Raw genomic sequence first — 26,585 nt, 5'->3', positions numbered from 1 at the left:
GGATTTTCAATGGGTTGATGACGATTTGCCTCCTCGGCCTCCGCATAATCCCTTGCCTCGGGTGAAACCCCTTCCGCTACCCCTGTTACGAAAGGCACCTCTGGTGCCGGAGCCTCTGGTGCGTTGGTAGCCTTGGAAGGAACCTTGGGATTCGTAGGCAGGGTTAAAGGCAGGGGAGGTAGCATACGAAGTCGATGCTTCCTGAGCCTAAGGGAACAACACATATTGTTGTTGAGGGTGCCCCTTCGAAGTAGAAGGCTGGTTACCTTGGGCCACTGGAACGGTTTGCACGAACTGAAGGGGTTGTCGGTTCTGAGAGGAGTGGAAGGGCCTCAGCCTCTTCCGGCTTCGAGCAGAGTTGCCAGCTGGCTCAAACTTTCGCTTGGGAACTAGGCCCCACCTAACCTTGAGGCTTTGGTTAACCCTAGCAGCCTCGCTGAGGACGGTGTTCACCAAGTCCTCTGGGAATAGATCAGGACCCCAGACCGGGGCTTTAATGAGCCTGTTAGGCTCATGTCTGATAGTAGCCTCAGACAAAACATGTCTTCGGCAACGAAACCTGGCTGCGAGGAACTCGTAGGCATCGACCAACAGAGTCTGCAGGAGGGATTTAGTGAGAACCTTAAAGAGGGGTTCCTCCTCGTATGTAATGGCGGTCATCTCAGCCATAGTGGCTGAATTGATAGACCTACTGAGCCTGCACCGGGCTTCGAACTCAAGGCGGATCAGCGAGTCCGGAAGCCTGGGGAGACGCTCGCTGAAATGTGTGGAGGCACAGTCAGCGCTCAGTTTGCCTGTCGTGAAGGTGGCCGGGGCGTTATGCCAGCACTCGTGGTCACCCGGGAAGAGGAGGGAAGTCAGGTCCGTCTCCCGGAGCTGCGGTAACGGCTTGTCCTCCTTGATGACCTGATAGGCTAGGTCCATCATCTTGGTGACGCATGGAGTGGGGGTTTGCTCATCGACCACGAACATCGTGTATGAGCATAGTGTTCACACAATCCCACTCATTCAATGTGCGAACCCAGGTAGACTGGACTTGTTCCTTAGGATAGATTACAGTCTCCTTAGGAACTTTATCCAACCGAATAAGAGCTTCCTCGGTCAAACGAGCGAAGCCGGGGAAGGGGAATTGGAGGCCCGGCGGGTAGAACTCAAAGTCCTCGATAGGTCGGGTGCCAAAACCATCGATGGTCAGCATGCCATCCTTGAAAGGAGAATGCAGAGCCATCTTCCATGGGTTATTCTTCGTGAACTCCGGGAGCTTGGAGGCGTCGGGGATGGCGTATTGCTGCTGTTGCGGCAGTCCCGAACGCATGAGGCTTTCCACTAAGCTCTCATTATTTTGCATCCTCTCAGTGAGGGATGACATCATGGACCCGATCTGAGTCAGAAGCTTGTTGGAGAAAGCTACCGGGTCAAAGGGAGCCACCGGAGTGGGAACGGAGGCTGGCGTCGTTCTCGAACCATGAGAGGACGAAGACGCGACAACAGAGTCTTTGGGGACTCGAGAAGAAGAAGACTTGACAGACTTCGGAGACTTTGAAGACTTACAGGTCTTGAGTAAAGGCCGTCGTTGAGCCTTAATCTTCGGGGTACCTGGGCGAGGCCTGGTATCAGGCCCGTGTTTCCCCGGGAAGCCCTGAAAAGAAGAATGGGTAGAAGTAGTAGAAGGGAAAGTCGGGCTAAGGAGAGGAATCTTAGCCCAGGACCCACCTGCCTCACTTATGTCCCTACCTGGATCCGGTTCGTCAAGGGCCATCGATTCAAGTCGGGCTAAGGAGAGGAATCTTAGCCCGGGACCCACCTGCCTCACTTATGTCCCTACCTGGATCCGGTTCATCAAGGGCCATCGGTTCTATGTCGAGGCTAATAGCCGCGACGTCTTCTGCTATGGTCTCGCCCATCTCCTCCTGGTCTTGGGCTAAGAGCAAGGTCTCGATCTTAGCGATGATGGGGTCCGCTACGTCTTTAGGAACCGCAGCCGATGTCTTGGCGTTGGGGTAGATAATGGAACACCATTCTTCAGAGAGAACATAAGGCTTCTTAGCCTTAACATTGCGGGCGAACCCGCCAACCCAGACCTTAAGGGTCGCCAGGGCTGAGGTCTTAGCAGGCTGGGAGCTCTGAAAGAGAATAGACCGTTACTAGTGGCAAGAGACTTCAACGTAGGAAGTGAAATAAGAAGGTTTAGATATCTCCTTGTGAAAACGGGGTCATCGACTAGAGGACACAGTGGAAATAACAGAAATGTCAAAGATTAATATTATGTAAATCTAAATAGTAACTGCAGTTCCACTTACCGAGTCCAAGGTGAGTGTAGAAACCAGCTTGTAACAGACCAAACAGTTGTCGGGGTGCCAGACGGTCAGTTCGTCGACAAGGACAGCACAGTGGGCGTGCGACCTACATACATCGTGGCCGCAAGCTTGGTGAAGTACAGCCGCACAGGCTGTCATCTTACAGCGGACCACCTGTAAAATAAAGATACATAAGTATCCAGTAGTAGGTAAGGGTCCTAGAGGAGCCCGGGGGCTCCGGGTGCTTAAAGTAAACCGGCAACCGCCGGGTAGGTATTGCATTCTAAGCCATAAGGGCGATCAGTAGAAAACACTTTATAGGGGAAAATGCAAACAAATCAAATCCGTATGGCTATGATCATTCAGAAGGGGAACAGTCGAGTATAAAATATAATGAATAATAATATGGCTAATGATATACCGTTGGCTCCGGGGAGACAACTGAGAGAGACCCAGGGGTCATTGCTAGCCTACCGGGGTAGGCAGGACAAACGGGGGGGGGGGGGGAGAGTCAGAGACTCACCGATGGTCACAAGGACCTCAACTAAAAAACTCGACAAGGTTCAACAAAGCTCGAAAGCTACAAAAGGGATTCCTGAAAATAAAAGGGAGCTAACATCGTGTGGGGTCCGTGGTATGCGGAACGTCACACGGGAAGGGTGGGGGAATCCTATTGACTGGGTCCCGTGGGGTGCGGAACGACACGGGGGAAACGCTGTAAAACCCAAAGTATAGCTGAAATCACTCCAGCCGATCAATGGCCAATCAGAGCGGCGGAGAGAAAACGGCTACGAAAAGGCAGGAGTAAGCGTAAAAATATATATATAGCCTCGCTAGTGTTCACGGTTCCGCTAGGGAAAGGAGTCAGTCGACACCCGGGGGGGGGGGAGGGGGTGGGGGAGGGGGTGGGAGAGGGGACTGGGGAACGAGAGGACTCGACCCGTAAGACAAAAAAGCTGATTCCAAGTCTCATAGAGGCAAGAGGCATCCCTGGAGTGGGGATGGGGTAGGCGGGTGGAAGGGGGGGTTGCCATACACCTGCAACGAGAACAAGCCAATGGGGAGGCAGGAGGCGATCACGTGGGACAGGGAGACCAGGAGTACCAACCTGGCCGATGAACCACGACAGATAATAACGGAATGATCATAAACGGATAAATAACTAGGTAATATATTATGATATATGATATAATGAATAGGAAAGCATGCGATAAGATTCATAGTAAGAGAGGGACGCAGGGGAGAGGCAGAGAAATAATGAGCCGAGACCTCCAGCGCGGGTAGGTACCGAGCTGGACAGGGGGGCCAACATAACACTAAATCGGGTAGATGCCGATCGTAATAAAACACAATAAACTAAAAAGAACTGCCTCGCGAGAGTCCCACTCAAACTAAAGCAAAAAACTAGGTGGTAATATAAATACTGTAACGTATTCTGCTAAGTAAAAAACGTAATAGCGGGAAGTAACCAACTAGGGAGCGCCCGAAGGCGAGCAGGCATGCCAACCTAACATCAACTATGATACGTAGAATGATATCATAACAGCGAAAATACCATAATCATAATGTAATAAAATAACACAGGGTGTGAACGGTGATATTACCCAGCAAGGTTCGAAACGAAAAACAATTAGTATAGAGGACTAATTGTAAGGCGTTAAGAACGAGTGAGAGAAGATAGCCAGCCACAATGGCGGCCGCGAATAGTAGATAATAAAAACTGCGATGGAATTAAAACTAAGGGCAAGGCTACCTCCAAAGACTCAAAACTCATTTGGTACTTAACTTAGATGGAGAGACAGTAGAGTCCGACATCATGAATAAATCCAGGGTAAAAACCGAGAAAAAACACCACAGAAATAAACACAGTGTGCGTGGTAACGTACTATGAAAAGGAGTGACGTCACAGGCATGGGTTGGACTGTTGGTAGTAGAGATCAGAGTTAGGTGTTGAACGGCACCTCGCTGTAACAGGGATATTGAGAGGAGATATCTAAATGGTGCGAGACCTCTGGTAGTGATTTATCACGCCCCAGTATATTATACCGACACCTTATTAGGTGAGCGAGCTGGGTTCAACCTAGCATTCCTATACAATTTTTTCTCTGGTAAATTCATAGCAGTTTCTACCTTAGAAATGATGTAAAATTATATTTTCAATTTAAAATAAATTTTTGAATATACTTACCCGGTGAATATATAAATAGCTTACGTCTCCGATGGTCGACAGATTCCAAAAACTTGCGAGCGATCGCCATGAAGGTTGCTGGGTGTGCCCACCAGCGCCGACTATCGGCCAGATACCGCATATACTTCTCAACCAATTCAGTTCTTCTCAGTCCGTAGGGTCTCTATCGGGGAGGAAGGGAGGGCCTTTAATTATATATATTCACCGGGTAAGTATATTCAAAAATTTATTTTAAATTGAAAATATCATTTTTAAATATTAAACTTAGCCGGTGAATATATAAATAGCTGATTCACACCCATGGTGGTGGGCAGAGACCAGTAATAAAACAATAAAGGCATATATGCTCAAGAGTTTTTGACAAATATTCAAAAAAACAAACTTAAGTATAGGTACCTGATAAGGAAGCTGACTCTGATGATTACTCTGCCTCATTAGTCCGCTATCTTCACGAAGCCCAGCGATCCTCTCAGGATGCTGAAAGACTCCCAGGAGCTGTTATAATCAGGGTGAACACCCCTACAACAGGACCTCATCAATACCCTTAATCTGGGCGCTCTCAAGAAACATTATTTTGACCACCCGCCAAATCAAAAGATTGCGAAAGACTTCTTAGTCTCCCGTACAACCCAAAACAAGATTAAAAATTTCAAGAGAAGATTAAAAGGATATTGGGATTAAGGGAATGTAGTGGTAGAACCTTCACCCACTACTGCACTCGCTGCTACGAATGGTCCCAGCGTGTAGCAGTCCTCATAAAGAGTCTGGACATCTTTCAAGTAATATGAAGCGAACACCGACTTGCTTCTCCAAAAGGTCGCGTCCATAATACTTCTAAGGGATCTATTTTGTTTAAACGCTACTGAAGTTGCTATCGCTCTAACTTCATGAGCCTTAACTTTAAGCAAATTACGATCCTTCTCACTTAAATGAGAGTGTGCCTCTCTAATCAATAGTCTAATAAAATAAGACAACGCATTCTTCGACATGGGCAAAGAGGGCTTTTTAACGGAGCACCATAAAGCCTCTGGAAAACCTTGCAGCAGTTTAGTTCTAGATAAATAAAATTTAAGAGCTCTAACGGGGCACAGCACTCTTTCAACTTCATTCCCAACAATCTCAGATAGACTTGGAAGTTCAAATGATTTAGGCCAAGGACGAGACGGAAGTTCATTTTTGGCCAAGAAACCAAGTTGAAGAGAACATACTGCTTTATTAGCGGAGAAGCCGATATTCTTGCTAAAAGCATGTATCTCACTAACCCTTTTCGCAGAAGCCAAGCTCACCAAGAAAAGTGTCTTGAGGGTAAGATCCTTCAGGGAGGCTGAATTTAACGGTTCAAACCTGTCTGACATAAGGAACTGCAGGACCACGTCCAAGTTCCAAGCAGGAGTAGAAATATGACGCTCCTTGGAAGTCTCGAAAGACTTAAGAAGGTCTTGAAGATCTTTGTTATTAGAAAGATCCAAATCTCTATGCCTGAAAACAGAAGCTAACATGCTTCTGTAGCCTTTAATGGTAGACGCAGAAAAGGAGCGACCGTTTCTCAGATAAAGCAGAAAATCTGCAATCTGCGCTACAGAGGTACTGGAAGAGGAAATAGAGGAAGACTTGCACCAGTCTCTAAATACCTCCCATTTAGATTGATAAATCCTGATGGTAGAGGATCTTCTAGCCCTCGCGATCGCTCTAGCTGCCTCCTTCGAAAACCCTCGAGCTCTAGAGAGTCTTTCGATAGTCTGAAGGCAGTTAGACGAAGCGTGAGGCTGACGCAGGAGATCCATCCGCAACGGCAGACTTCTTGGAATGTCTACTAGCCATAGAAGTACCTCTGTGAACCACTCTCTCGCGGGCCAGAGGGGAGCAACCAACGTCAACCTGGTCCCTTCGTGAGAGGCGAACTTCTGAAGCACCTTGTTTAGGATCTTGAAGGGTGGAAAGGCATAGATGTCTAAGTGAGACCAGTCCAGAAGGAACGCGTCTATGTGGGCCGCCTCTGGATCTGGAACAGGAGAGCAATAAGTTGGGAGCCTCTTTGTCAAAGAGGTCGCAAAGAGATCGATGGTGGGTCGACCCCAAGTCATCCATAGTCTCTCGCACACATCCTTGTGGAGCGTCCACTCCGTAGGAATCACCTGTCCTCTTCGGCTGAGACAGTCCGCTAAGACATTCAACTCCCCTTGGACGAATCTCGTCAAAAGAGAGATGTTTCGATCTTTTGACCAAGTGAGAAGGTCCCTTGCAATGGCGAAAAGGGAGTGGGAGTGAGTGCCTCCTTGCTTCGAGATGTATGCCAAGGCTGTGGTATTGTCTGCATTCACCTCCACCACCTTGTTTCGAACCAGACTCTCGAAACTCCTTAACGCTAGATGGACTGCTAAGAGCTCTTTGCAGTTTATGTGAAGACTCCTCTGGTCTGCGGACCAAAGACCCGAGCACTCCAGATTGTCCAGTGTCGCTCCCCAACCCAAATCTGATGCGTCTGAAAACAACACATGGTTTGGGTTCTTGACTGCAAGAGAAGGACCTTCCCGAAGACTTATGTTGCTGTCCCACCAAGCTAGATAAGTCTTGACTGAATCGGAGATTGGAATCGAGATCGTCTCTAAACCCTTCTCCTTGTTCCAATGGCGGTCTAGGTGAAACTGGAGAGGGCGCAGGTTGAGTCTCCCTAGAGAGATAAACTGCTCCAGCGACGAAAGAGTCCTTAGGAGACTCATCCAAACTCTCACAGAGCAACTGCTTTTCTCTTGCAAGAGACGGACTTTGAGCAAAGCCTGCTCCATCCTGGTGGAAGACGGAAAAGCCGGAAAAACTCGACTCTGTATCTCCATCCCCAAATAAAGAATGGTCTGGGATGGAGTCAGTTGCGACTTCCCCATGTTCACCAGGAGACCTAACTCTTTGGCCAGGTCCAAAGTCCACTTTAGGTCCTCCAGACAGCGATGAAGGGACGACGCCCTGAGTAACCAGTCGTCCAAATAAAGGGAGGCTCTGATCCCCGACAAATGTAGGAACTTCGCTACATTCCGCATGAGCCTTGTAAAAACAAGAGGAGCAGGGCTGAGGCCGAAGCACAGTGCTCGGAATTGATACACCACCTTCCTGTACACAAACCTCAGATAATGTTGAGAGTTTGGATGTACTGTATCGGAATGTGGAAGTATGCATCCTGCAGGTCGAGAGAGACCATCCAGTCGCCCTCTCTGACCGCTGCTAAATCGGATTTGGTGGTCTCCATCGTGAATTTTGTTTTTACAACAAACACGTTGAGAGCACTTACATCCAGCACTGGCCTCCAATCTCCTGTGTTCTTCGGAACCAGGAAGAGACGGTTGTAAAAACCTGGGGATTGAAGGTCCGAGACTTTCACCACCGCCCCCTTCTCCAACAACAGAGAAACTTGAAGATGCAACGCCTGTCTCTTTGTCTCCTCTCGATACCTGGGAGAGAGGTCTATCGGAACTCTCACAAGAGGAGGTTTTCGTACAAAAGGAATTTTGTAACCCTCCTTCAGCAACAAAACAGACTCCCGGTCTGCACCCCTCTTCTCCCAGGCCTGCCAGAAGTTGGTCAATCTGGCCCCTACCGCTGTCTGAAGATGTGGGCAGTCAGACTCTGCCACGTGAGGAGTTGGATCCTCTCTTCTTACCTCGTTTGCTATCGGCACGAGAGCTTCCCCTACTGGGAGCTCTGCCACGAAAAGGCGGGATAAACCTCGTCGCTGGCGTGTCAAACTTGGGTCTGCTGACATGAGAAGAAGAAGGCAAAACCTTACGAGCAGTCTTGGCCACTAAATCGTGCGTGTCCTTCTGAACAAGAGATACCGCGATATCTCTAATAAAATGTTGAGGAAACAAAGTAGAAGATAAGGGAGCAAAAAGAAGTTCTGACTTCTGACAGGGAGTAACCCCTGCAGAAAGAAACGAACACAGAGTCTCTCTCTTATTATTATTATTATTATTATTATTTGCTAAGCTACAACCCTAGCTGGAAAAGCAAAATGCTACAAGCCCAGGGGCCCCAACAGGGAAAATAGCCCAGTAAGGAAAGGAAAGAAGGAAAAATAAAATATTTTAAGAAGAGTAACATTAAAATAAATATTTCCTATATAAACTATGAAAACTTTAACAAAACAAGAGGAAGAGAAATTAAATAGAATAGTGTGCCTGATTGTACCCTCAAGCAAGAGAACTCTAACCCAAGACAGTGGAAGACCATGGTACAGAGGCTATGGCACTACCCAAGACTAGAGAACAATGGTTTGATTTTGGAGTGTCCTTCTCCTAGAAGAGCTGCTTACCATAGCTAAAGAGTCTCTTCTACCCTTACTAAGAGGAAAGTAGCCACAGAACAAATACAGTGCAGTAGTTAACCCCTTGAGCGAAGAAGAATTGTTTAGTAACCTCAGTGTTGTCAGGTGTGTGAGGACAGAGGAGAATCTGTTAAGAACTCCTGCTGTGAACGTAGCCGCCAGTTCATTAGAGCCATCCCTTATTGCCTTGTCTATGCAAGACATTATCTGAATAGAGACATCATTGTCCAATGAAGAGACCTTCTTACTTAAGGCTCCCAGGGACCAATCCAAAAAATTAAAAACCTCGAAGGCACGGAAAATTCCTTTAAGGAGATGATTCAGATCTGTGGAGGACCAGCAAACCTTCGAGCGTCTCATGGCTAGACGACGAGGAGAGTCTACAAGGCTTGAGAAGTCTCCCTGGGCAGAGGCAGGCACCCCCAAGCCAAGAACTTCTCCCGTGTCATACCAGACGCTCGCACGAGAAGCCAATTTGAAAGGGGGGAAGGCAAAAGAAGACTTCCCTAAACCTCTCCTGGTTACTAACCAGTCTCCCAACAAACGCAAGGCTCTCTTAGAAGAGCGAGAGAGAACCAACTTCGTAAACGACGGAGTCGATGAAGTCATGCCTAACGTGAATTCAGACGGCGGTGAACGTGGAGCCGCAGTAACAAAATGATCGGGAAAAACATCCCTAAAGATAAGCATAATCTTTTTAAAGTCAAGGGATTGCTGGACAACCCTAGGCTCCTCCCCATCTGAAGGGATCCCCAAAGGCACATCAGCAGGAAGGGGATCAACAACTTCCTCCTCCGAAGGAACATCATCCGACAAAAGTAAAGTCTTGAGACACGGAGAAAACACAGCATGCCGAGGCGGCAAAGATTGACAGGCCACATCAATATGCAAAGGAGCCGCAGCAAAAGTCGAGGGGACGACGTCACGTCGAGACTGCAAAGACTGAAGGTCTTGAGGTTGAAAAACAACACAAGACTGCGGCGACTGACGGTCGACATCACGTCAGGACAACGGAGTCGGCCGATGAATGTCACGTCGGGACTGCGGGGACTGCAGCTCAAAGTCACACTGTGACTGCAGAAACTGAAGTTCAACGTCACCGTAACTGACGCGACTGACGAGGAACACGATCAGAATCACGTTTAACAGCACCGCTGACATTAGCGATAACGTCAAAACGACGAGACAAATCTCGCTTAGGAGGTTGAAGACCTGAATCACGCTTGCCGGACTGACGAACAGCAAGCAAAGGTTCTTTACGAACCTGGTCATGATCATAAACTTCCATTAAGGATGAAAGTTTCAACTGCATGTCTTGTAAGACACTCAACTTAGGGTCAACAGGACTCGAAACGGACCGTGACGTCGGCAACGTCTGTGCATGCAAGTCATCGCACCGAACGGGACCCTCGAACTCAATGTCACGTTTACGCTTAACAGGAGAACAGTCATCCGATGACTGAATACGGTCAGAGCTGTCCCAATGACTACAGCCAGGACGCTGGACCTGTCCTGAAGGGACCGACTTGTGTTTCAAAGGTCTTGAAACCTTACGCCAAGGCTTCTTACGAGACGAATCATCGGAAGACGAGGAGAACTTCGTTTCTCCCGTCTTATGGTAAGGACGTGCTTGAAGAGCAACGTCTGATACCTTTGAGGGAACGTCTGTACGTTGGTTTACACCTCTCACTCCCTTAAGTCCTACGACATTCCTTCTCCCTGGTGCAGGGGAGCTTGAAAGAGGTCTCGGACTAGGCAAGTGACAAGCACGAACAGACGAACCCTCCGGCAAAACACTAAACACATTTGATGCACTTTCCACTTTACCACTTTGACCCTTTAAAATTTTAACGTCGGACATAAGCTGATTACTGTCCGAGGCCAATGATTCGACCTTCTCACCCAACGCTTGAATGGCCAATAACATATCACGCATAGAAGGTTCATTAGTGCCAATAGGGGGTTCTGAAACTACCACTACAGGAGAAGGATTAGGTTCAGGGGCATGGGAAGAGGAAAAATCTATAGATCTAGAAGAGCTTCTTCTCACCCAATCTCTTTCGAGTTTCCGAGTATATTTCTCATACTCTAACCGCTCGAATTCAGATAAAACAATACATTCCTCACATCGATCCCCTAATTGACAAGATTTACCTCGGCAATTAACACAAATAGTATGAGGATCGATGGAAGCTTTAGGAAGACGTTTATTAGTCTTTCGCACATTTACGATAGACAGGAGAAGGGTCAGCCATTATGAAAATTTCAAAGAAAATCCAAAAGAAAGCCAAGTTCAGCAACAATAATCAAAAAAGGGTTTCAAGAGTTTTATCGAAGATAACCAACACAGCGAAAGCAATAAAACCATGAACAAGTACTTCACCAATCGGTAGAAACTTGAGGTTAAGCGCGAGCGGAACCAATGCTGTCACTACCACCGACAGAGAAGAACTGAATTGGTTGAGAAGTATATGCGGTATCTGGCCGATAGTCGGCGCTGGTGGGCACACCCAGCAACCTTCATGGCGATCGCTCGCGAGTTTTTGGAATCTGTCGACCGTCGGAGACGTAAGCTATTTATATATTCACCGGCTAAGTTTAATATTTAAAAAGGAGCATTTCACTGGGCGGCAGAGGTCGGAGCCCAGAAATTGCAATATAGATCATAGTGCAAACAGAAAACTACAGTATAGATTATACAGTAGCCCAAAAGTTTCTTCCAACATACTCTGTGTTGCCATGTGCAGCCTGTTGTTGAGACCATATAATATAAAGAAAGTCAGTTCTTTCTATAAATTAATTAGTGATCACTAATAACAATCCCCAATATTAAAACTTCTGGAAGATGGTGTTAAGTTACACTTTCCTATCCTCATAGGATAGAAATCTTCCAATGGTTCTCTGCGTAGATTTACCAATAGTTTTAATTTTGAGGGAGGTCACAACAATTGGCTGGACAGGAAGCACACGTATGTGTCTTTCCTTTTTCCTTTCTAGCTTATCTATCTTAAGCTACGTGCAAAAAAAAAAAATTAAAAATAAAAATAATAATATATTGTATACTTAATCTTGTAGATTATTCACTGTGTACTCATTGAATTTTCCTCTCTTTACAGGAGGACTATCCCAAGTGTGGGAGCATGTTCTGCAATGTCCGCAGCAAGAACTTCTGCGGCCATGGGTTGTGCAGGACGCATGCACGCTGTGCGACTACTAAGGGACCTCTGAAGTATTGGGACCCCCAGGTATGTGACATTTGTACTAACTTGGTTACTAAGGCTTTTGTTTTGACGACCAGAAGTCGACGGAGTCAAGGGATGCAGCAAGGGAGAAGCTGCGAAAATGGGTCAGGGGTTTTCAGAAGAACACCACGGGGCCTTACCTTCCTAATGAGAAGATGCAGACCTATCTTTTCCCAAGGGCATTGGCAGATGCAGTTATCCCTCAGCCTCATCCAGAGATCCCCTGCGTCCAGATTCCAGTAGAGTCTGATGTTTCGGACGCCATGAAAGACATCCAGCTTGATGATAGGATGTCAGAAGTGTCAGAGGGCGCTGAACAAGACCTTCTTGCGGAAGGTCAGGAAGAGGAGTCAACTGTGGCTCCTGAGACCGACGAGGAGGAGGCCAAAGCAGTTTCGGTTTCATCGGTTCCTGCCCCAGAACCTGTTCCCTCGACGTCAGCTGCTCCCCCATCGAACGGCATTGGGACGACCTTGTCATCAATTCTAACATTGGTTTAGCAGATCCAGAAACGAACTGATGAAAAGCATGCTGCGTTAAAATTGGAGATGCGCCAACTTGCAGCTTCCCGTACGTCTCAGAAGAGACTTAACGTAAAGGATATTCCTCCGTTCTCGGATATGAACCCATGTAGGCATGCTGAGTACATGCCAATGTCGGCAGGTAAGATCTTCATTTCTGAGAAGTTGGGTACACTTCCCGTCGAAGATGTGGAATTCTGGCCCAGCTTCGGGGCTTACCCAGACTGCTTCGTCCGTCTGAATGCTGAGCCAGCTTCAAAGGAGGAGACAGAGCCGAAAGAAGTCATGGTCTTTGACCATGCTAAAGCTCAGGCTTTGGTGACGAGTACCTTGAAGGAGAGGGCCTTTACTAACTCAAAGGTATCGGCTCTGAGCAAGAAGCATCCTTCCTTTAATGCTTCATCTTCCCGAGCCTTCCCCGTTATGGAAAAAGGGTACAAGGCTGCCTTGAAGGCAACTGAAGCGGGGAAACTATGTCCTACACTCGAAGAGTGTAAGCCCTTCTCCCTAGCTTTACCATTGGACCAAAAGGACTGGAAGGATGTGCATTTTACCTTCTCAGTCGGGAAGTTGGAGGCTGACATTGCCGGACGCCAGTTTGGCGAGGACCTCCACAAGTTGTCAGATTTTCTCCTGCGCAGGGAGCAGGAGACTAAAGAAAGACTTGCCGCCTCTATGTCTTTTCAAACTATGTTAGAGACAATGGCAAGCGAGTCCCAGACTCCAGATATGTTTATGGTTATTGCCAAAGCACATCTGGCAACCGTGATAAAAGACATATGGTTTTATCAAAGCCAGAAGAGCTTGCAGAGAGTTCGTGATCACCTCGGCTGCGGTGAGACACGAACAGAGGAAGCTGATATTGTCAAGTATCTAGAGAAAGGACCTCTTCCCAAGTAAAGTGGTCAAGGAAGTCGCTGACAAATAGGAACCTTCTCCAAAAGAGGGGCTTGTCAATGAAGAGGAAGTCTTCCCTGGATGAAGGTCCCCAACCTAAGAGGAAGACAAAGAGGCCAAGGGTGCCCGCTCACCCCCCTAGACAACAACAACACCTTCCCGCGGCTGCGGTGCCCCAGGCGATGGCACAACCACCTACCACGTACCAATTGGTACCCCAGCAGTTGGCGACACAATCGCCAGCCTATACCCCGGCTTTTGAGAGGCAGTCTACTACCTTTCGGCCGAAAGCTAGAGGCTCATTTCGAGGATCCTCTAGACGCCCCTCAAGAGGCAGAGGCACAAAGGTGGATGCGGCCAAGGAGGCAAGTCCTCTGGTCAGCACTCCAAGTGAGATGCTTCCGGTAGGAGGGAGACTATTTTCTTTCCGGGATCGCTGGACCTTCGATCCCTGGGCCCACAGCATAATCAAGAACGGACTGGGTTGGAGCTGGAATGTAGCTTCACCATCTTTCCCTCAATTCTTCCAACACTCAACCACCGTTCTGGAAGAATATGTACAAGAACTCTTAGACAAGAGAGTAATAAAGAGGGCAAAGTCCGTCAAATTCCAAGGAAGGCTGTTTTGTGTTCCAAAGGAGGACTCAGACAGAGTCATTCTGGACTTGTCGCCACTCAACAAGTTCATGATGCTAACCCTTCATCACATAAGGACCCTGTTGCCTAAAAGGGCATACACAGTCTCCATAGACATGGCAGACGCATATTGGCATGTCCCAATCAATCGCCAAATTTCCTCCTACCTAGGATTCAAGCTACAGAAGAAACAATATGTCTTCAGAGCTATGCCCTTCAGACTAAACATAGCCCCAAGGATCTTCACGAAACTTGCAAACGCAGTTGTTCATCAACTATGCCTAAAGGGAGTTCAGGTAGTAGCCTATCTGGACGATTGGCTGGTGTGGGCAGCATTCGAAGCAGAATACATGCAAGCCTCCAAGACAGTGATCCAGTTCCTGGAACATCTGGGATTCAAGATCAATACCAAAAAGTCTCGACTATCTCCAGCTCAAAAGTTTCAATGCCTCGGAAAAGAATAAGGGCCAGATATACCTTTTCTTTCATGCAGACTAAAACTGGGTAACAATGCCCTCAACCCTCAGCTACTTGTCCATTAAGGAGACTGAGGTTTAAACCAGCTGTTGTGCAGCCACCACAGGGCCGATAGAGAACGTATCGAGCCTCCTGTCGGTCACGTCTTGCAGGTAGTGGGCTGTGAAGGTCGTTTAATGCTTCCACACCCCTGCTTGTAGAACCTGCGTCACTGAGAAGTTCTTCTTGAAGGCCAGGGACGTAGCTACTCCCCTGACATCATGAGCTCTAGGACGACGTGATGGAGGAGGGTCAGGATTCAAAGGACAGATGGATTGCCTTTCGAATCCATGCTGAGATGGTGTTCTTGGTAACCCTCCTCTTTGATCTCCCAGTGCTAACAAACAATGCCTGCACTTGGGGACGAACTGCAGCTGTTTTCTTTAGGTATAACCTCAGACTCCTTACTGGGCACAGTAGGAGATGGTCTGGGTCATCTGTTACGGAACGAAGACTCGAAATCCGGAAGGAGTCGAAGCAAGGGTCTGGCACTCCCGGATTCTGAGTCTTAGCAATAAACTCAGGGACGAAGTTGAACATTACCTCCCCCCATCCCCTTGAATGGGCGATGTCACACGAGAGACCATGAAGCTCGCTAACTCGCTTGGCTGACGCCAAAGATAGTAGGAACACCGTCTTCCAAGTCAGGTGGCGATCTGAAGCCTGAGAACTCGAACCACGTTCCATGGAGGAGGTCTCACTTCCGACTGAGGGCAGTTAAGTTCATAACTACGTATGAGTAGGGAAAGTTCTAGCGAAGAGGAAATGTCCACTCCTTTCAGCCTGAAGGCTAGACTTAAGGCTGAGCGATAGCCTTTCACTGCCGAGACTGAAAGGCGAATTTCTTCTCGCAAGTACACGAAGAACTCCGCTATTGCTGGAATAGTGGCATCGAGTGGAGAGATACCCCTTCCACGACACCAACCACAGAAAACTCTCCACTTCGCCTGGTAGACCCCTGCGGATGTCTTTCACAGATGTCCAGACATCCTTTCCGCTACTTGTTGCAAAAATCCTCTCTCTGCAAGGAGATGCTGGATAGTCTCCAGGCGTGAAGCCGAAGTGAAGCTACGGCTTTGTGAAAGATGTTGGCGTGTGGTTGTTTGAGTAGCTCGTGTCGCAGAGGGAGTTCTCTCGGAGGCTCCGTAAGGAGTTGCAGAAGGTCCGGGAACCATTCCTCGTGATGCCACAGCGGAGCTATGAGAGTCATGGAGAGGTTGACCGATAGTCTGGTCTTGTTGAGTACCCTCCTCATCAGACAGAACGGGGGAAAGGCGTATACGTTGATGTTGTCCCACCGTTGTTGGAAAGCATCTTGCCAGAGAGCCTTGGGGTCCGGGACTGGGGAGCAGTACAGCGGCAGTTTGAAGTTCAACGCTGTCGCAAACAGATCCACAATCAGGGAACCCCACAAAGTCAGGACTTTGTTGGCTACTTGACGATCCAAAGACCACTCGGTACTCACTATCTGAGACGCTCTGCTCAGACTGTCGGCGAGCACATTCCTTTTGCCGGAATGAAGTGAGCCAAAAGTGGAATCGAGTGGACTTCGGTCCATCTCAGTATCTCTACTGCAAGATGGGATAGCTATTCTGAAAAGGTACCTCCCTGCTTGTTAATGTAAGCCACTACTGTGGTGTTGTCGCTCATCTTCACCACAGAATGACCCGCCAGGTGCTGTTGGAACTGTTGAAGGGCCAGAAAAACGGCCTTCATTTCTAGTAGAATCATATGGAGGCACTCGTCTGATTCTGACCACAGGCCTGAGGTCCTGTGGTTCAGAACGTGGGCCCCCCACCATTTCTTTGAGGCATCCGAAAACAGCATCAAATCCGGTGGGAGGACGAGAAGATCCACTCCCTTTCGTAGGTTCTCGTCTGCCACCCACCACTGAAGGTCCGTCCGTTCCGCGAGACCCATAGGGATCAAGACGTCCGGGGAATCGTGTCCTTGACTCCACCGGGACTTGAGTCGCCATTGCAGGGATCTCATTCTGAGACGACCGTTGGGAACTGGACGGACCAAGGATGAGAGATGGCCGAGGAGACGTAACCACGATTGGGCTGGGAGTTCGTGTCGTCTGAGGAAAGGACTTGCGACCTTCCTCAGCCTTGCTATCCTGTCGTCTGATGGGAAGGCTTTGTGGAGATTGGTGTCCAATATCATGCCTAGATATACCAGTCTTTGGGTAGGAAGCAGAGAAGACTTCTCGAGATTTACCATCATCCCTAGATCTTGGCAAATCCCCAGAAGTTTGTCTCGGTGTTGAAGAAGGGTTGACTCCGAGTGTGCTAGGATCAGCCAGTCGTCCAGATAACGGAGGAGACGGATGCCGATCTTGTGCGCCCACGAAGATATCAGGGTGAACACTGGTGAAAACCTGAGGTGCTGTTAAGAGACCGAAACACAGCACCTTGAACTGGTAGATCTTGTTGTCTAGGCTAAATCTTAGGTACTTCCTTGAAGACGGATGGATTGGGATCTGGAAGTACGTGTCCTTCAGATCCAGTGTGCACATGAAGTCTCGCGGTCTCACTGCGAGTCTGACCGTGTCTGCCGTCTCCATGCTGAACGGGGTCTGCTTGACAAACCTGTTCAGAGGTGAGAGGTCGATGACTGGTCTCCAGCCTCCAGACGCCTTCTTTGCAAGAAAGAGTCGACTGTAGAAGCCTGGGGATCCGTCGACGACCTCTTGGAGAGCGTCCTTCTACAACATGGTCTCGACTTCTGGCCAAAGGGCTTGCCCTCTTGCCGATCCCATGGCAAGAGAGCTCAACAACACTGGATTTGCTGTCAGGGGAGGTAAAGATGTTATGAACGGGACGCGATATCCTTAGCTGATCACGGAGATCGTCCAGGAATCGGCCCCGAGTTGCTACCACCTGTCCGCGCAACTTTGAAGGCATCCCCCCACTGGTGGACGTGCGGGGGGGACTGCCAATCCTAGCATTTGCGGCCTCGGCCACTCCCCCTAGGATTTTTACCTCCCCTGGAGGACTTCTTGCCTTTCCTGTCCTTGACGGGAAAGGGCTGTTTGGACACCGCTGCCTTTGCTGCTACTGCCGGCTTTGTCGTCTTTGCAGGGCGAGGTTGTTGAGGTGCTGGAGGCTTATAGGGCTTTGATGTTAAAGCCCTCTGGAGGAGGGAGTCCTGGTTGGACTTCCTCCACCTCTCAGCCGCCTTCTCTACATCTTTCGGCTCAAAAAGACTACTCCCCAAAAGGGAGGAATGTCTGAGCTTACTGACCTAGGTGTTGGGGACCTTCAAGTTGAATCTTTCAGACACCGTATCATGGCGTTTCAGGATAGTGTTAGCCCACAAGTTTGAGACTTGGTGGGCCAGAAACTCGATGGTACGAGTGCCTGAAAGAAGGAAGGTCTCCAAGGCCTTCCTGGTACTCTCCTTAGACAAGTCTTCAGATCGTATCAGGATGCCAAGAGATCCTAGCCAGATATCCAGCCACGAAGTGACCTGCATGGCACACTTTGCTACCTTCTCCTGGCAGAGAATCTCCGAGGCCGAGAACGACACTGGCCGGTTGGAGTCTCTCGAGAGGGACTCCCCTGGAGAGCTCTTCCACCGAGTGGTGGAGGTGAAGAGCTAAACAGGACTCCTCCATGATTTCGAAGTATCTCTTCTGGTGGACACGAGAAGGTGGGAGGAGTTTGTTTTCGGCGCTGGAACAGCTGGAGGAGGCTAGCTCGGAGAGCTGGCTCTCGACCTTATCTCTGGCACTCTTGACCCCCTGGAACCAGGGCAAAGCCGCGCTGGTTTTAGGGGGCTTTTGGGTACCAAAGACTCAGTCCAGAACCGTGTCCTTGCCCTCTCGAGGAGGAATCTCTGGATCCGAGAATCCGTTAAGGTTCCTCATCAGAGTCAAAACTTGCCAGAAGGCATACTCCGACTCCTGCGGCTCTCCTCCGGATGGACTAGCAGCAAGGTCTCCAGTCCCCAAAGGCTCTTCTTGGGGGACTCGTGGACGTTCTCCGCGAGCTTAGCTGGCTCTGGTCTGATCCTCGTAGAAGATTTCGGAACCGTCTTGGAGTTCTTCGACTCCCTCCTGGGAGGGATGCAGGATTCCAACAAAGATGGCGGGGGGCTCTTCTCCACCTCCACCCGAGGAGACTTCTCAGCGCGAGGTGGGGTTTCTCCCATTGGTGCGATGGGAGAACGCCTCACCTCACAAGAATCCCCTGAGGACGGAAAATCCTCGTCCACAGGGGATGGGGAGAAAGTCTGGGGAGGGGAGGGAGCCTTCCTCCATGACTTCCGAGGAGCCAGTTTCGCCCTTGGAGAAGTAACCACGTCGTCCACTCCTCTCTTCCTCTTCAGGGGGGCCGAGATAGCCGCTGATTTGAGGCCTAGTTCAGAGAAAGCGGGCTTGAAAGCCTGTGCAACCGCTCTGATCAAGGGCCCAAACCAGGGCAGCCGACTGACAGCAGCGGTGTCAGAGACACCCTCTGGAGGGAAGGGGATCGTAAGATCCCTAGGAGTGGAAACTACAACAGGGTCTGCCTGAAAGGAAGAAGCTGTAGAAGAAATGTTCCTAGACCTGTCCGGAGATTTTCCTCCCTCCGTTGAGCGCGCTGTCCTGCGCTTACGGGAGGGGGAACGCGATGAAGATGACCTGACTGCGCGTCGCACTGCAGGAGCTTGTGTGGGAACGCGCTGTGGATCGGGCTGGGCATCGCGCTCGCGCGATAGGCCATTGCCTAGCTCGGGGGGGCGATTGCTCGCGCGTGTGCGGGCGCGCAGGCGAGCGATGGCGCGTAGGCGAGGGTGCGCATTGGCGAGCAGGCGAGCGTTGGCGCGTAGGAGAGGGCACGCGTTGGCGCGCAGGAGAAGGAGCTCGTGGACGCGCAGGCGACAGGGCTCGTGAGCGCGTAGGTGAAGGGGCATGTTGGCGCGCTGGTGCACGTTCCGGAGACCTCGGATGATGAGCGCTGGAGGGCGTTCATCTGAAACAGAAGTTCTGGCAGTGGCCGCGTGATGGAGACTGTGGGCGATGGCACGTAGGCAAGGGATGGCGAGCAGGTCAGATCCGATGGCGCGTCGGCGATCGTGGAGGAGAGCGCTGGCGAGCAGGGGAGGACGAAGACTTCCCTTTGGAGCCCTGATCCGAAGATCGAGGGCGAGCAGGAGCAATAACGAGCAGGAGAGCGCTGACGAGCAGGAGAGCGCTGACGAGCAGGAGAGCGCTGGCGAGCAGGAGAGCGCTGGTGCACAGTAGATCGCTGACGATCAGGAGAGTGCTGACAAGCAGGAGACCGAGGGCGTCCATGGCATGCATCAGGCTGAGGGCGCGCAGAGGTCCGTTGGCGAGCAGGAGATCGTGGGCGAGTAGTCTCTGGAACTGCAGGGCGAACAGGAGATCGTAGGCGTGCAGGAGAGCGTTGGCGAGATGAGACTGCAACCGGAGGGCGCTTGCGCGCAGGCGAACGTTGGCGCACAGTAGCAGAAGTAGCAGGAACGGTAGCTGAAGGACGAGGTTCCTCTGCGGGGGACTGCGAGGATGAAGATCCGAAGAGGCGCCTCCTAACACACCTGTGAGGAGAAGGAAGACCTCGGCGACGAAGAAGAAGGCGAGCCTTACGTCTCATACGTCCTCTGGGAGCAGCAGGCAAACCATCGGCAGTCCTCCGAAGAGGAGTCTCTGTCAGTGAACTCCCCCGGGGGGAGAATCACCCACAGGAGAGACCGTTGGACTTAGTTCCTCCCTCGAAGGATGTTCAGAGGGGGGAGCTAAGCCTTCAGCTACAACAGGAGCAGGGGTTTAAACACTTTCATTGAAAGCCTCTGCCACAACAGCCTCGACAATAGACAGAGGGTCAACCTCTCCTACCGCCGGTGACTGTTTGACAGCTGCTCCCAACTTGATCATGTCAAACAGGGCTTCCTTGGAGGGCGAACCCTGAAGCCCCAAGGAAGCCCAAAGCTGCAAATGATCATCATTATTAACATCAGCATGAGGAGAAATAATTAAATCCTCCCCCAGGGGAGGAGGAGGAGCTGCCTCGCTATGGGAGGCAACTCCCTCTCCCAAACCCCGAGATCGGACAACAGTACGGCCTACGCTACCACTCGACGGCCTCTCGCGAGAAGCCGACCGAGTGGGAGCTTCGGAGGAGGTTTGGGCTGCGGAAGAAGAGTCCTTAGGATTTCCCTTCTTCAAAGAAACCTTTGAAGGAGAAATATCCCGTTTGGACTTCTTCTTCCGGCGCTGGGAAAACCTCTCCCACTGGGAGGTAGGCCACTCCCTACATTCAATACATACGTTATCACTCTCACACCGTTGACCCCTACAATAAGGGCATAAGGTGTGTGGATCCGTGTCGATTGAAGACATGAAGGTCCAACAACGGCGGTCAGGTAACCCAGGGCACTTCCGCATTGTAGAGGTCAACAGCGGACACGTCCGACTAGCACCCGAGCCGATAGCAAAGTGAGCTTACAACACAGGTGTGTGAGGGGGGACGGTAGCTAACTACCCTCCCTAACCGCCGCTAACTAGCGGTGGGGTAGTAAACCCTTGTTAAAATTTTAATGGCTCCTCATTTCAGCTACGCCGAAAGTAATTACCCACTTTAAATAGCGTGGTTTGTATTCCAGTTACGGAATAAATCCAGGTTAATCACGAGTGAATTCCTACGATGTTGCCAGAATGGTGGCAGGAGAAAATCTAGTGCTGGATGGAATGGTTCTGCCTAGCTCCGGTGGCGGCGCTAGTGTACACCTGGCAACTATATCTGCGATTGCCGTGAGTTTTTTAATTTCTGCCGGACGTCAGGGACTAAGGCCATTGTTATATAACCAGCGGGTAAGTTTAATGTTTAAAAAAAAGTTAGTTTAGCCTCAGGAAAACATGAATGAGGAAGATCTAGCTTCTCATTACTTTACTTGCTGTCAGAAACATCTGCCAAAAGGGTTGCCTTTTCCTTTAGACAGTGAGTGACAGAGCCATCTGGTTTATGTAAAGGAAGAGTGCCGATTTAAGGGTAGTCCACCACTTACGCTCCTGGGTTGTACCAGAGAGGGTATCTTTTATGGTTAAATTGTATTCTTTTTAGTTGAAGCATAAACTCTCTGAACTAAAGCTCCAAGCTGGGTAGTTATTCCAGGTCAAATCTAATCTGTTACCCTTCCAAAGATGATAGCCCTCCTGCTTCTCCAAATAAGCACATCTACAATCATCACTGAACCTAGTAACTTATCAGCTGCTGATGAAAGAGCCAGAATAACTGACTGCTTTCATTTTCAAGAAGTTGAAGTGCAGGCATCTCTCTTCAGACCAACACTCTGAGGCAATCTCGTTCTTCAGGTGTGCACCCCACAATTCCTTTGATGCATCCGTGAACAGAAGTATCTCCGGAGGAGGATACTCTAAAAGAGTTCTTTTGAGTAGATTCTCATCCCCTAGACCCCCTGCGAGATCCCCCCTTACTTCTCGGTCAATCAACTTTTGACACCGTCTTGCTGGTATAAGTTGTTTAATGAGGAAGAGATGTGTTACTTTCTCCACTAAGAAGCACACTTCGACTGACTCATTACCCTGATCTGGAGAAGACACACATGACTAAGTAGCCAAAGAGGAATCTAAGTTACGGACGACAATCACATCCTCGTTGTGACTGCCTATTTCATAAAGATATCCTCTTCAAAGGGTCTTACTTTGATCGAGGCATGCACATACCTTTGGGTATGAGCTGGTGACTTCTAATTGCTAAATGGGTGTCATGGGCAGGTGGAAAATCCTGATCATAGGAGTATTAATTACTGGGGAATGCTCTTTGGTGTGAACACGTATACTGTGTTTGCTCTCTCATCCCGTTAAACAACCAGTTACCTACTGAGAGGGTATATAACAGTGACTAGATAAGCCCACTTGTACTGGTGTCTCCTCATCCACTGAAGAATGAGAGCGGGGAGTTTAAATATGTGAACTGGAGAGTGGACCAAAAAATGTCATGTATTCACGCCCCTTAGAGCACATGCATGTGGGAGAACATCCTATGGCAGAAAGGGGAATGTGTGCCAGAGACTGCACCTCTGTAGAAAGGTACACACAAACAGGCAAGCGCATATCCAATGAAGAGATTGCACTCCATAGAGCACATAAAAAGGTATGACTGAACAAGAGAGATTTTCCCATGTTGAAAGTGCACATACAAACAGGTGAGTCCGCACTAACTGTAGAATGCAAGCAAAAGGGTGAGCACCAAGTGTATATATGCATGCACAGGTTGATATACAAATCACGGTGGCATTTTAGCAAAGTCTGGAAAGGTTTGTCCTAGGACAAAAATATAGCAAATCACAGTCCGAGCTAGCTAAGCATTGGCAAGGATTTTCAGCCCATGACGTCAACAGCAACACCATATGCCTTATTACCACTAGGCAGATCACTTTATATCCTGTTCCTCAAATGGTCTCTGCTCCACCATGGCTCACTTCACTCACAATAATGAATACTAATCTCACTTCTCCTTTGTTATGGCAAGCGGTACATATATATGCTGTGCACGCCATTTGCATGGGTCACAATTAAAGGTTGGCAATACTTACCTCCAATGTTATTGGCTTTAATTTCATCACTGGACAAACCCATCCAAGTGAGTGCGTATATACAGCTGAGTGCGGGCGAATAACTAAGTGATCGCGTTCAGCACAAATCTCTTTAAGTGATGCATGTGCACACTCAGTTGGAAGCCCACTCTGTGCACACAAACAGATGATGACGCACACAAACAGATGATGACGCACAACAACGTGATCGTGATGCATCAACACAGTGAGTGCAATGGGCATGCACTAACTAATGAGCACAATGCAAGTGACTGGTGCATGCAAACAGATATGTGAGATGAGAGCGCACGAACTGCAGAGCACGATGGGCAACATACAAAGGTAGGCACATATAGGTGAATGCGATTGGTGTGTGGGAACAGATGAGCGCAATGAATGTGTGTGTACAGTTTGTCCAGGGTGTGCGCACTAACAGTTTAAGTCCAGCGAAGAGATGGTTGCATGAGCGCACTTGCGAGGTCTCACATAGCACTCTGAGGAATCTGATGAGGCACTGTCATCATTTTACATATTGTATTCCTTAACAGGGAGTATGATGTCGAGTTGTGAAATTTACTGCTAATTTAGCATCTGCATCTGCTTTTCATCAAGGAGAACTTCAATTTGTAATATAAGTTAGTTATGTGTGCAAGCTTTGAGGGCTTTTGTGGCACTGATTTTTGGGCCTACACAATTAACTGATGGCAGCCGACAGTGGCTCTGTATCACTGAAAGTACCTCATAGAAGTAGTTTTGATATAATATCATGACTGTGTTGAATTCTATTAAGATAAATGTTTTAGTACAAGCCAAACCATAAGCACTACAATGCCATAAGTGGCTAACAAATCTTTAGATTAAAAAGATTAGAAGAATCGATTTTGATTTTCAACAACAATCTTCAGTATAAGAATACTGTAGGTTACTTCTCATACAATTGCTGTGTATATTTTGCACTAATTTCTTTTTTCATCTGCAGATTTTAGTAACTCAGAAGTTCTTTAGGCTAATAGGCCGATAGTTTATCCTTCTTCAGAATTGTCCCAATCAACTGGAATTGAGAGAACTGACCACAATATCAATTACTATGAAACTATTAAACACCCATCACCTCTGGGGTTTATTTTAACCTGATAGACATAGGGTTGGGGAATGTCATAAGAGTCAAAGCTGGGACTGTATGGAATAAACACAGTATCTAGGGGCCGTTTAAGAAGGATATAGTGATGGCATTATTCTTCTAGGGTGCACATGATGGATACAGCATCCTAGGACATGTAAGTTGGATTCATTTGGATCACTAAGGCCAACTCCAATTTGAGCTACTTTACTAAAAATAAATGTAAATGAATCTTTCCTGCTACTTGCAAACATTAAAACACCATTTCCCCACTCACTTGGTATGAATTTAACCATGTGGAATTCAAGGACAGTTGCATCCTAGTCAGTTAAGGCACATAGGAACACTGCAGCCTACACTAGGTTAGGGGAGAAAGTGATGTTTGGATGGTAACCAATGATGGTATACAGGTAGATATTAGCATTGCATATTTACCCCCAAACGAACCAACGAACCTATGGCACCATGTCTAACTCTGTGGGCGAGGGTACATACAGATACAATACCCATAACTCATAATTAGCCTAAACTGATAACTGATCTATGGATCAAATGTAAAAATTCAGCCTATAAGATATATCTTCTTTATATGCCTTAAAATGTCAAGATACCAAGCTTTTTTCTATAACGAATATGTTTTGTAAATATATTCTTCATTTCGAAAGCAATCACCATCTCACCTTGTCCGTTAATGCCTCAAATGTCAACAACACATTTGTTGGTTTTAGATGTCGACACAAGCAGACACCGTTGCTATGGTAACCTCATGACGTCATGAAAAATATAAACAAAAAGGCTACACAGTTGAGTTATTTTTAAAATATGACCTTTTATTTACATGGATAAATGGGAAAATGAACGATATTGAATTGGATAAATGCATGAACAAATAGATAAAACCGTACATAAAACAAAGACTAAATAAATAGACAGATAATACCGGTTTCGTTTTCGTTTGAAGGACAACACCAAGGTCAATATTTTACTCTCGAAAATTTGCATATTAAATTTAGATAATTTATGGATTGATTTGAAGTATTCTGTTTAGATAAGTCATAGAGTTAATAGAGGTATATTATTATTATTATTATTATTATTATTATTATTATTATTATTATTATTGTTGTTGTTGCTGTTGTTGTTGTTGTTATTGTAAGCTAAATTACAATGATATTTTATCCTAGCTGGAAAATCAGGATGCAAGGACTCTGACAGAGAAAATAGCCCGGTGAGGAAGGGAAACAAAGAGATAAATAAACTACATGAGAAGTAATGAATATGTAATATAAATACTTTAAGATCAGTAACAACGCTATAACAGATCTACCATTTGTAAACCATGATGAGAGCCTTGTGTCAACCTGTTCAACATGAAAGAATAGCATTCTCTACAAGTTTGAACTTCTGAAGTTTCACTAAATTAACTACCTGATTATGTAGATCATTCCACAATCTGGTTGTTGCTGGGATAAAATTTCTAGAATACTGTGGAGTATTGAGCCTCGTAATGGAGAAAGAATGACTCCTAGAATTAACTGCATGCCTAATGCTACATACAGTAGTCTTGGGAGATCTGAATGCAAAGGATGGTTAGCATTCTTATGAAAAATCATATGCAACATGCTTCAAGAACAAAGCGATGATGCCAGAGATTGATATCCAAATCAGGAAAAGGAAAACTAATAGAATGCTACCGCAAGTTTTTGCCCAACAAACTAGAGTGAGAGTCAGGAACTGAAGACCAGAACATTAGGCTATGTGGAGATTATTTTTAATTTTATTGATGATTTGTATTCCAGGGGACGTCAGTAAGAATGACATACCAACTACAGGAATAAAGGGTTGGTAAAGATTCGCCATCGCCCAGCTCACATGGAAGATGGGGAGATACCCCTCTTTGGATACAAAGAATGGTGCTCTGAAGTGCAACTTGATCCGGGAATGTCTCCCAATAACATGCAACAAAGATCAACAGGGGTGGGTAGTAGCATTAATACTCACGGACACAGCACCTTGGCAATAACTTTGGTAATGCAGGTCACAATCTTTCACTCTTAATAGAAAACCTTCATCTGTCAAGAGGCATAAAGACTCCACACGTGAAAAGGGTAATTTGATGGCTTACTTTAGCCTTGTCATTACTAAAGCCCTCTCACTCGTAGGCTCTGTTTCGGCTCCGTCCCAGGGACCCCAGTGAGATGCTGGGTAGGAATTTTACGTTATGAATGGAGACAATGATAATGGATGGGAGCAGGAAGTAAGGTTAAAATAAGGACCTTTGCTTTTGAAGT

The 26,585-nt window shown here is 47.9% G+C and overlaps 1 protein-coding gene across 2 annotated transcripts in view; it reads right to left on the bottom strand.

Annotated features, from left to right (window-relative positions):
* Positions 1–25,060, bottom strand: part of LOC137652585 (tectonic-1-like) — a 383,029-nt gene extending 357,969 nt beyond the window's left edge. For both annotated transcript variants that reach the window (XM_068386069.1, XM_068386072.1), the window contains exon 1: positions 24,975–25,060. The gene's annotated coding sequence lies outside the window, so the exon portion shown is untranslated. The remainder of the gene's footprint in view (positions 1–24,974) is intronic.
* Between the last annotated feature and the right edge of the window lie 1,525 nt (positions 25,061–26,585).

The sequence above is a fragment of the Palaemon carinicauda genome, chromosome 1, assembly GCF_036898095.1.
Source record: "Palaemon carinicauda isolate YSFRI2023 chromosome 1, ASM3689809v2, whole genome shotgun sequence".
Classification (NCBI taxonomy): Eukaryota; Metazoa; Arthropoda; class Malacostraca; order Decapoda; family Palaemonidae; genus Palaemon; species Palaemon carinicauda.
Note: the sequence above shows the minus strand (reverse complement) of the source record. Positions and strands in the feature narration are given on the sequence as shown.